Source organism: Aquarana catesbeiana, linkage group LG02, assembly GCF_042186555.1.
Source record: "Aquarana catesbeiana isolate 2022-GZ linkage group LG02, ASM4218655v1, whole genome shotgun sequence".
NCBI lineage: Eukaryota > Metazoa > Chordata > Amphibia > Anura > Ranidae > Aquarana > Aquarana catesbeiana.
This window is the reverse complement of record NC_133325.1, coordinates 309074345-309086784: the sequence shown is the minus strand read 5'-3', so window position 1 is coordinate 309086784 and position 12440 is coordinate 309074345. Positions and strand designations below refer to the sequence as shown.

The 12440-nt window shown below is 39.6% G+C and overlaps 1 protein-coding gene across 4 annotated transcripts in view; it reads right to left on the bottom strand.

Moving 5' to 3' along the window:
• CNGA3 (cyclic nucleotide gated channel subunit alpha 3) overlaps window positions 1-12057 on the bottom strand; it is a 107987-nt gene extending 95930 nt beyond the window's left edge. For 2 of the 4 annotated variants that reach the window (XM_073614649.1, XM_073614650.1), the window contains exon 1: window positions 11503-12057. The gene's annotated coding sequence lies outside the window, so the exon portion shown is untranslated. The remainder of the gene's footprint in view (window positions 1-11502) is intronic. The other 2 variants (XM_073614651.1, XM_073614652.1) reach the window with 2 other exon arrangements.
• Window positions 12058-12440: the final 383 nt, after the last annotated feature.

Here is a 12440-nt window from a genome sequence, read left to right as displayed (position 1 = left end):
CATGCTATCCTGGTACATTGTACTGCTCTGAGTATGGCCTGATTGTTTAGAAAGGGATGGTGGTCATTTACATTTTACATTAACATACTTATTTATTGATTTGTGTAGTGTCCCATAGCAGTAATGGAATATATATATATATATATATATATATATATATATATATATATATATATATATATATATACAGCATCTCACAAAAGTGAGTACACCCCTCACTATTTTGTAAATATTTTATTATATCTTTTCATGTGACAACACTGAGGAAATTACATTTTGTTACAATGTAAAGTAGTGAGTGTACAGCTTGTAAAACAGTGTAAATTTTCTGTCCCCTCAAAATAACTCAACACACAGCCATCAATGTCTAAACTGCTGGCAACAAAAGTGAGTACACCCCTAAATGAAAATGTCCAAATTGGGCCAAAGTAGCCATTTTTCCTCCCCGGTGTCATGTAACTCGTTAGTGTTACAAGGTCTCAGGTGTGAATGGGGAGCAGGTGTGTTAAATTTGGTGTTATCGCTCTTACTCTCTTATACTGGTCATTGGAAGTTCAACATGGCACCTCATGGCAAAGAGGATCTGAAAAAAAGAATTGTTGCTCTACATAAAGATGGCCTAGGCTATAAGAAGATTGCCAAGACCCTGAAACTGAGCTGCAGCAAGAAGACCATACAGTGGTTTAACAGGGCAGGTTCCACTCGGAACAGGCCTCGCCATTGTCGATCAAAGAAGTTGTGTGCACGTGCTCAGCATCATATCTAAAGGTTATCTTTGGGAAATAGACATAAAAAGTGCTCTACTGGATTGAGATCTGGTGACTGCGGAGGCCATTGGAGTACAGTGACCTCATTGTGATGTTCAAGAAACCAGTGGTGAGATGACTTGAGCTTTGCGACATGGTGCCTAACCTTACTGGAAGGAGCCATCAGAAGATACGTACACTGTAGTCATAAAGGGATGTACATGGTCAGCAACAAAACTCAAGTAGGCCGTGGCTTTTAAATGATGCTCAATTGGTACTAAGGGGCCCAAAGTGTGCTAAGAAAATATCCCCCCACACCATTACACCACCACCAGCCTGAATTATTGATACAAGGCAGGATGGATCCATGCTTTCATGTTGTTTATGCCAAATTCTGACCCTACTATCTGAATGTCGCAGCTGAAATCGAGATCCATCAGACCAGGCAACGTTTTTCCAACCTTCTATTGTCCAATTTTGGTGAGCCTGCGCAAATTGTAGCCTCAGTTTCCTGTTCTTAACTGACAGAAGTGACACCCGGTGTGGTCTTCTGCTGCTGTAGCCCATCTGCCTCAAGGTATGATGTGTCGTGCATTCAGAGATGGTATTCTGCATACCTTGGTTGTAACAAGGGGTTATTTGAGTTACTGTTGCCTTTCTATCATCTCAAACCAGTCTGCCCATTCTCCTCTGCTCTCTGACATCAACAAGGCATTTTTCTCCACACAACTGCCGCTCACTGGATATTTTCTCTTTTTCGGACCATTCTCTGTAAATCCTAGAGATGGTTGTGCATGAAAATCCCAGTAGATCAGCAGTTTTTGAAATACTCAGACCAGCCCTTCTGGCACCAACAACCATGTCATGCTCAAAGTCACTTAAATCCCCTTTCTTCCCCATTCTGATGCTCAGTTTGAACTTCAGCAAGTCATCTTCACCACATCTAGATGCCTTAATGCATTGAGTTGCTGCCATGTGATTGGCTGATTAGCAATTTGTGTTACCAAGCAATTGAACTGGTGTGCCTAATAAAGTAGCTGGTGAGTATATATTAGTAATGATGTACAGTGCCTTGCAAAAGTATTCACCCCCTTGGCTTTTTACCTATTTTGTTACATTACAGCCTTTAGTTCAATGTTTTTTAAATCTGAATTATATGTGATGGATCAGAACACAATAGTTTAAGTTAGTGAAGTAAAATTAGAAAACTATATACATAAAAAAATTTGTCAGAAATAAAAAAACTGATAATTGGCATGTGCGTATGTATTCACCCGCTTTGTTATGAAGCCCATAAAAGCTCTGGTGCAACCAATTACCTTCGGAAGTCACATAATTAGTGAAATGATGTCCACCTGTGTGCAATCTAAGTGTCACATCATCTGTCATTACATATACACACCTTTTTGAAAGGCCCCAGAGGCTGCAACACCTAAGCAAGAGGCACCACTAACCAAACACTGCCATGAAGACCAAGGAACTCTCCAAACAAGTAAGGGACAATGTTGTTGAGAAGTACAAGTCAGGGTTAGGTTATAAAAAAATATCCAAGAAGATCCAATGAAGATCCCTAGGAGCACCATCAAATCTATCATAACCAAATGGAAAGAACACGGCACAACAGAAAACCTGCCAAGAGATGGCCGCACACCAAAACTCACGGACCGGGCAAGGAGGGCATTAATCAGAGAGGCAGCACAGAGACCTAAGGTAACTCTGGAGAAGCTACAGAATTCCACAGCAGAGACTGGAGTATCTGTACATAGGACGACAATAAGCCGTACAACAGAGTTGGGCTTTATGGCAGAGTGGCCAGAAGAAAGCCATTACTTTCAGCAAAAAACAAAATGGCAAGTTTTGAGTTTGCGAAAAGGCACGTGGGAGACTCCCAAAATGTATGGAAGAAGGTGCTCTGGTCTGATGAGACTAAAATTGAACTTTTTGGCCATCAAAGAAAACGCTATGTCTGGCGCAAACTCAACACATCACATCACCCAAAGAACACCATCCACACAGTGAAATATGGTGGTGGCAGCATCATGCTGTGGGGATGTTTTTCAGCAGTCAGGATGGTGCTAAATACAGGAATATTCTTGAGCAAAACCTGTACCACTCTGTGTGTGATTTGAGGCTAGGATGGAGGTTCACCTTCCAGCAGGACAATGACCCCAAACACATTGCTAAAGCAACACTTGAGTGGTTTAAAGGGAAACATGTAAATGTGTTGGAATGGCCTAGTCAAAGCCCAGACCTCAATCCAATAGAAAATCTGTGGTCAGACATAAAGATTGCTGTTTACAAGCGCAAACCATCTAACTTAAAGGAGCTGAAGCAGTTTTGGAAGGAGGAATGGGCAAAAATCCCAGTGGTAAGATGTGGCAAGCTCTTAGAGACTTACTCAAAGCGACTTGGAGCTGTGATAGCCGCAAAAGGTGGCTCTACAAAGTATTAACTTTAGGGGGGTGAATAGTTATGCACATTGAATTTTTCTGTTATTTTGTCCTATTTGTTGTTTGCTTCACAATAAAAAAAAAAAAAAAATCTTCAAAGTTGTGGGCATGTTCTGTAAATTAAATGATGCAAATTCTCAAATAATCCATGTTAATTCCAGGTTGTGGGGCAACAAAACACGAAAAATGCCAAGGGGGGTAAATACTTTTGCAAGGCACTGTAAATTGTAGCCCTTCCATAAGTTTAAATATGTCATAAAATTCTGTTGACTGCACTATGTGGGTCACCATTCTCTCAGACCTTTGCTCACCATGGCAAAACACATATCTGGCTGTTGATATTTTGGTGACATCTAAAACAATGCAGGAATGATGTATTGTAAATTTATGCAGGTAAATATAAGCAGGTAGTAGGGTCTATTAGAGTAAATTACTCTTTTAACTTCTAAGGGCACACTCTTGGATGTGTAATTGCAGTCCAAAAGCTTCATCTTATACAAGTAATGCACTTCAACAGATAAGGAGGGTATAGAAAGTATTTTGTGTAAGACCCATTATGGTGCCTGGAAAATTGTTTTAGTGTCCAACTGGAAAATTGGTAAATTTGTCCTACCTCCATTGGGTGGCACTGGGATCCAGTGGTTTTTCCAGATGAAATACCAATTAACAAGTCCCCAAGATTCTCTTTGTCATAAAATGTGTGTCTGTGTACTGTGAAACCAAATAGGGATATTATATACTGTAGCTCCCAACTGTCCCTCATTTGGAGGGGCTGTCCCTATTTTGAGATCAAATCCCTCTGTCGCTTTAAAAAAAAATGTCCTGTTTTATCACCAAAAGTGTTAGGGCTAGTTTACACTTGCTTCAAAACATGGCTTCGGACATGCTTTGTTAAAGCTCTCTGAACGCCAGTCAAAGCTCCTGTCACTAAATAAAATGGTTAGCTTACAGTCCTGTTTACACCTTGCTTTTGCTTGGTGCTCAGATGAGACTTCGATGAGGCTTTGGTGGAGCTTTAATGAGGCTTTGGTGGGGCTTCAAGTGAACTTTACCATAGACTTGAAGCCTCACCGAAGCCCCACTAAAGCCTCACCGAAGCCCCACTGAAGCCTCACCGAAGCCCCATCGAAGCTCCACTGAAGCCCGATCGAAGCTCCACCAAAGCCTCATTAAAGCTCCACCAAAGCCTCATCGAAGTCTCATCTAAGCAGCAAGCAAAAGCAAGGTGTAAACAGGACTGTAAGCTAACCATTTTATTTAGTGACAGGAGCTTTGACTGGCATTCAGAGAGCTTTAACAAAGCCTGTCCAAAGCCTTGTTTTGAAACAAGTGTAAACTAGCCGCTAGTGTGTGTTAAAGCTGAAGCAAGTGTAAATGAGCCCTTATACTGCACTAAACTTTTTATCCAACCTCTATATTACTGCATCTGTTATTTTAATCATCAATATAAAGCAAACATAGAGGTCAAAAATGCACTTGTGTGGTTTAGCCAATCATTTGCTACATGTTAGATAGAACCCTTGTAGCCTGTGTAACTGGGGTTGTGGCAAAGAAATGTCCCTTGCCTTTTTACCGGGTGCTAAAATTTATAATTTCAGAAAGTTGGGGGGTATGATATTATAATGTATTTTCCTAGTACAAAGTACACCAGAGCTATATATGAGGAAACAAAAAATGAAAACCAAATAATAATACACAGTTAAACATCCATAGTCTAATAATTGTTTTTCCCGCATACAGTATATACACAGTAACTAGGTAATGTGATTTTTATCAGTTGTAATGTTTACATTCAGTTCAGTTTAATTCCTCTTTTCAAATAAATGTCAACATGTTATAGTTAAAAGAGAAGCTGGGGGTTTAAAAAAAATAAACATACAGTGCTTACTCACCTAGCATCAGACTTGTCCCCCACCACCTCTAAGGCCAAAACTGAGTGCTCAAAAACCTCTGATTGCTCAGCTCTTGGTCTTCAGCAAGCAGAAAGCTGGCCAGTCACTGAAGCAACGGGCTGTGGAGGTGGCTGGAGCTGCTGGCTTAGGCACACTGAGAAGCTGAGTCAGGCATTTGGGTGGATCCCAACATTAAAGATGGGATACCTTCAGAGCCTGGGCTGGCTGGATGTCTGAATACGGGCGACAGGAGCACAGAACGGTGTGAATTCCTGTGACCCACAAGAGAACTAGAGCCAAAAGAGCTTTGGTTCACTTCACCTTTAATTATGGTTTTAATGCCTTGATTATTCTCTAAACCTGGACTCACCACTTGAGCATTGGCATCTTCATGTAATCTTGTAGCTTTTTTGTATGTTTTTCAGGTATTTTCAGGCTTGATCTTTGTTTTTTTTTTTTTTTTTTTTTTTTAGCCAATGGAAAGCTCGTTACTAGGAGAAGGCTTTATGTGCTTTTTAGCTACACCTATTGAAGTATTGGGCCAAGAACGATTATGCCCCAAAAAGCTTCCGGACCTTTTCATGAATGCTAGAAAGGAAAGGAGAAAAACCCAAAGATCAGATCATATAGGCTAGACATGGAGAGTGGAGACCATTTATAAAATTCATGACATTTTATTACACATATAGAATTTCATGAATTTTAAAAAAAGGTCTCTACTCTCCATGTCTGGCCTATATAGTCCGATCCTTGGGTTTTTTCCCCCTGTCTTTTCTAGTTTACATATTTTGGATGATTGGCAATGAGTGTCATTTTCATTTTTTTCGACCTTTCTGAATGTTGAGCTCAGATGTGAATGGGCACAAAACAATAACACAGAAATTTGTTCAAAACATTGAAGCCCTTCTGGAAACATGCTTCAAATCACTTAGGGGTGACCGGGGGTTTAGCATCACAAAGGAGGATGACGATAACCCTAATACAATTATTTACTAAGTGATTCTAATGCAAGGGTATGTACTATTATTATATTCAACATCATACAGGAGCACCGACACTATATCTGTTATTTCTTTCTTACTGAAACCTAATTAAAAGTGGAATAAATCAACTCTATTCTGATCCATTTATATCCAGATAATAATCAGTGCATGACATCAACTTTTATCTGGAGTAGCTGTGAACAACAGCATTTTCTTTGGCTAATCAACCATAGTGGATAACAACCATAGTTTATTATAGGCTATCTCGTGCAACAACCTTCACCTAACCATAAGCAGCTGGCATTTAAAGTGACAAAAAATCACCCAACAAAATGTGTATTTATAAAGTATGCTGCACTAAATAAATAAATAAATCAATCCCATCTAGTGTTTCAAATCATATGCTCTGTACCCATACACCTACCATAGTTCATCAATTGCAATGTCATTATGTATTATTGCAATTGATGATATATGCTGTAGGTGTATGAGTACAGAGCATATGACTTAAAGCACTAGATAGGATTGATTTTTTTGCATTTAGCCCAGCATATTTCATAAATACACAGTGAATAACAAGGTTCCATGTAAAGTCACTTATCTGTCATTGTTTAAGTTCTAGACTTTGAATTTAAAGTAAACCTGTCTCAAATGGGGGTAAATCAAACTAAGTATAACCAAATGTTATCTCCATTGAAAACCCCATGCCAAAATGGTCAGTAGATCGATAAATATAGGAAGCCAAGGTTAGATACAAATTGCAACTTTTCCTATTCAGCTTTTTCTAACCCCTTTACAACTCTGAGCCTCCCTATTGGTGCATACAACCTTTCATCCTATTAAGAGGACCAATGAGAGCTGCAGAGCTGGAGGAAATGAGCAGGCAGCAGCTTCAGCTGCCCACAGTTAAAATGATTGCAGCCAGGCCCAGTGGAGGGAGATTTCTGCAGCATATTTGGCAAGTACAGAATCACAGTATATATAAAATAATATGCAAACTGGTTGGGGGGAAGCTTCAGAATGGCAAATATGTTTTTATTACAAATTATGTGAGCAGACTGCAGTTCCTCTTTAATTATATATGCTTAACTTCTTAAAGTGGCTCCAAAGCCTTAAGGTTTTTCACCTTAAGGCATTCTATGGATGAACTACTTCCAGATTGCCCACCGCACATATACTTCGGCAGGGTGGCCTGGCTGCGCAAAACAACGTACCTGAATGTACCGGAAAACTCATGATCGTTCGGGGGAATGGCAGAACGGCGGTCTGTAAACAAGACAAACCGTCGTTCTGTCACAGAGGAAGAGATAGATCTGCGATTCCTTCTAATCAGTAACACAGATCTCACTCTTTGTCTAGTGTCAGCATCCCTCACACAGTTAGAAAGCATACATAGGGAACACAATTAACCCTTTGATTGGCCCTGATGTTAACCCCTTCCCTGCCAGTGTAATCTATACTGTGATAGTGCATTTTTTTTAGCACTGATACTGATCATAGTATTGGTGTCACTGGTCCCCAAAAAGTGTCACTTAGTTTCCAATTTGTCTGCCGCAATGTCGCAGTCCCACTAAAAATCGCTGATCGCCGCTATTACTAGAAAAAAAAAAGTCTCTAAATCTATCCCATAGTTTGTAGACACAATACATTTTGTGCAAACCAATCAATATACGCTGATTGGGATTTTTTTACCAAAAATATGTAGAGAATACAAATTAGCCTAAATTGATGAAGAAATTCGATCTTTGACATACCGTATATACTCGAGTATAAGCTGAGTTTTTCAGCACATTTTTTTGTGCTGAAAGTGTCCCCCTCGGCTTATACTCAAGTCAAGCAATTTTCTGCAGCAAAAAATGTCATTTTCTGAACCGACTTTGGGGCCCCATATCTCGGTGCCACTTGGTGCTAGGAACCCCAAATTTGGTGTGCAAACCCAGTGGAAATAGCACTACAACATATCCAAATCTGGTTCCTAGCACCAAGCGGCCCCGAGATACGGGGCCTCAAAATCGGTTCGGAAAATGTCATTCTCTGCTGCAGAAAAATGCTTGACATTTTCTGAACCTATTTTTGGGGCCCTGTATCTCGGGGCCACTTGGTTCTAGGAACCTTAGCTTTGGATATATTTTGGTGCTAGTTCCACTGGGTTTGCATACCAAATTTGGGGTTCCTAGCACTAAGTGGTCCCAAGATACAGGGCCCCAAAGTCGGTCAACTGTGTCCATCTGCAGCAATGTCATTTCGGGACCCTTTGGGTTCAGAGACCCCAAATTTTGGCTGCAGCTAGGGGGCATCTAGGAACCCTTAACTACCGAGTTTTAAGTTTGGGGGACCTATGGCTGCAAATGGGCACAGTGAGGCATGCAAATGGGCACAGTGAGGCTGCAAATGGGCATTGTTGACCCTCTTTTCCACTTACAGTAGCTGCGCATTTCTCACCCTAGGCTTACACTCGAGTCAATAAGTTTTCCCATTTTTTGTGGTAAAATTTGGGCCTCGGCTTATATTCAGGTCGACTTATACTCGAGTATATATGGTATTTTTATTAAATTTGTTTTATAGCAGAAAGTAAAAAATATAGTTTTTTTTTCAAAATTGTTGCTCTTTTTTTGTTTATAGCGCAAAAAATAAAAACCACAGAGGTGATCAAATATCACCAAAAGAAAGCTCTATTTGTGGGAAAAAAAAGACTATCAATTTGTTTTGGGTACAACGTCACACGACTGCACAATTGTCAGTTAAAATAACACAGTGCCGTTTAGCAAAAAAATGTCCTGGCCATTAAGGGGGTAAATCCTTCTGGGGCTGAAGTGGTTAAGATAGAAAACCTTCTGTGTTGCAGCCCCACCCCCCTTTTTCCTACCTGAGCCTGATCCGATCCAGCGACGTGCACGAGAGCAGTGGCTCTGGCCACTGTCTCCCTCCTCATTGGGCAGATTGACACCAGCGGGAGCCATTGGCTCCCACTGCTGTCAATCAAATGCTGTGACATGGGGAGAGTCAATAGACACAAGCAGGGTGGCTTGGGAGCAAGCACGCACGGGTGCCCCCATGGAAAGCAACTTATCATGGGGGCACCCGCAGAAGAGAAGGGGGCTGAAGCCCTGGCAGGGTACTCCAGAGGAAGAGGATCGAGGCTGCTCTGTGCAAAGGCATTGCACGGAGCAGGTAAGTACAGACATGTTTGTTATTTTAATAAAATAAAAAACAAAGGTTTAATAACACTTTAACTCATAAAAGTATGTACTATTGCTCTCAGCCTCCTCCAAATCTCAAATTTTCCTTTTTTTGCTGCTGTGATCTGACTTCCTGTTGTAGGGTGGCTACGTTCATTCTCCATGGTCCCACTATATGTAGGAACATAGCCACCCTCTCTGGCTCACTTCTGATATGGAGTATGGCAGTGATAGCGAAAATTGGCACCCCAGATGTTTTGGAACTACATTTCCCATGATGCTCATGCACTCTGCAGTGTAGTTGAGCATCATGGGAAATGTAGTTGCAAAACATCTGGGGTGCCAAGGTTCGCCCTCACTGGACTATGGGATTTGTAGCGTACATAGAGCATTGCACATGACTACAACCAGCGTGCACTGCTCATTGCACACAAACAGAAGCGAGGAAGGAAATGGAGGGATTTGGGAGCTCATAGAGGACTTTACAAGGAAGCAGACAGACAATAAAAACTATTTCATGCAAAATAGATTACAGGATCATTAAGTAGTGGATGTGTAGGGATTATTTTTGGAGAACAAGTATATAATTTAGTGTCACTTTAATTACAACATTTAAAAATCCCTGCTATCACAGTTATAATCATCCATCATCTAGTGAAAAATATCAGCACTGAGGAAACAATGCGCTCAAGGTTATCCATGTAACTAATAAACAAGTTATTTGTCAGGCATGACTTATTATCTCAACAAGTCAGTTGCTGTAACAATTCCACACAGTAATAAGCACCATTTACACTCTGACAGCTGAGGGTTAAAGACCTTGATCCAGCTCTTCCTTTCTTCCTTGCTGAAAAAAGCAAAGCAAAGGAAAATCCAGCAGGTACTCAATTCATATTCACAGATGATCTATTGATGTAAAAAAAAAAAAAAAAAGAAAAACCTTCAATAAACCATTTATTTCTTTCACAATGTATTCCTCGTTTTGTAAAGATGAAGTGCCTGTAAGGCGTCGCTGTCACCACGGCCTCATGTGTGTCACTGCCTTTGATTGTGTGTATGTAAACAAAAAGTGATTGTAATTGTAAAATAGGTTGTGAAGACTCTGCTTCCTAAACCAGATACAAGGCTTGTACCCTGATTACAGTTCACATCAGTGTAAGCTTTGCTGATCCAGGTCAATGTCTTTTGAAATGGTGCTTCCATTCCCCTACCAATCTATGCTGTGTACTATGTATTTCCTTTTTAAATATTTTTTTTCTCCTGCATTTCCCTACTTTTTTATGCATCAGGAATACATACACTTTCAGCATAGCCTTATATTTAAATTATTCATTTAAAGCATGTTCAGATATTTTAATAGTTTGTAAACTTAAAAAAAAAATCTCTATATGTATATATAAATACAGTGTATTATATTCTCTCTCTCTTTTTCGCTCTCTATATAAATACAGTATTTTATATTCTCTCTCTATATATCTATACAGTATATTATATTCTCTCTCTATATATCTATACAGTATATTATATTCTCTCTCTATATATCTATACAGTATATTATATTCTCTCTCTTTCCCACTATATAAATATGTATACAGTATATTATATTTTCTCTCTCTCTCTCTATATATATATCTATACAGTATATTATATTCTCTCTCTCTATATATATAAAGTATATTATAGATTTCTCTCTCTCTCTCTCTCTCTCTCTCTCTCTCTCTCTCTCTCTCTCTCTCTCTCTATACAGTGTATTATATTCCCTCTCTCTTTCTCTCTATATAGCTATACAGTATACTATAATCTCTCTCTCTCTCTCTCTCTCTCTCTCTATATATACAGTATATTATATTCGCTCTCTCTCTCTATATATATATTATCTATACAGTATATTATCTCTCTCTTGCTCTATATTATCTATACAGTATACTTTCTCTTTCTCTCTGTACAGTATATTATATTTCTCTCTCGCTCTCTTTCTCTCTCTCTCCTGCTCTTTGTACAAATCTATATGTATAGATCTTGTTAGAAATCATTGCCCTGCAGTTGGGATGATCTTAAGCCAAACTTGTCTTCAGACTGAACACAACAATTAAAGTGAAAGCCTAATTCCCCTGTACAGAGGATTGCCATCTTATTAAGTGCTTTGTTAATTATGGTCACCATGGCAACTGACCCTTTTACTAAGAGACTGTAAGCTAAGTTGCTACCATCCCCCTTGTCCCATATGAAATGCTCCATGGCTGACAGCTCACCTTATATCCACGTTGTTATCAGCATAGTCTGAAGTTTCAGATCGCTGGAGGTGAGCAGTTGCATCAACTCTTTGGCATAGTGAAGTGACCCTGTGGTTGGGTCCCTCTTACAGAATGTGATCTGCTATTAGATCATCCCAGACTGGCCTCATTGCTGGATCTAGAGATTCTTATGGCACGATGGATCCCATTTATCAGGAGCTCTCCATGTCTGCTCTAGAGACTTCCATCCTCTTCATATCCTCAGCATGTAATGATGAGACAAGTAGCGCCCTCACCGGTTACACTAGAGCTAATGGATCCGGTGGTAGGGGTGACAACACTCGTAGTGTATTCAGCAGCCGCTTTCCTGGCCGGTGCTTGTTGGAGATATGAGGGGCAGCGGGAGACACACAACGCACATGATGTTCAGCACCACGAGAGTGGACAGCGCACAGCACGAGCGACCGCTCTATGACTATACATGTGTCCACTGCCCACTCTGAGCTCCCATCACATCTGCTGCTCCCCTCCTCCTCTCCTACAACATCTAAGACCTGTGCTTGGCTTTACTCAACACACAGCTTTCCTATGGACACCCGCCACTGATGTCTTATTATACATCTTCTCATTTTACACTGCACTGCTACCTCTGACGAATATATATATCTATATATATATATAGATATATATATAGATATAGATATATATATCTATATCTATATATATATGAAACTATATATGTAGATATTAAAATACACACACACACATATATATATATATATATATAGATATCTATATATCTATATAGATATCTATATCTATATAGATATATATATATCTATATAGATATAGATATCTATATAGATATATATATAGATATTAAAATACGCCTGTATGTATATATATATATATAAATATACACTGTGCATCCGAAAAGTATTCACAGCACTTCACTT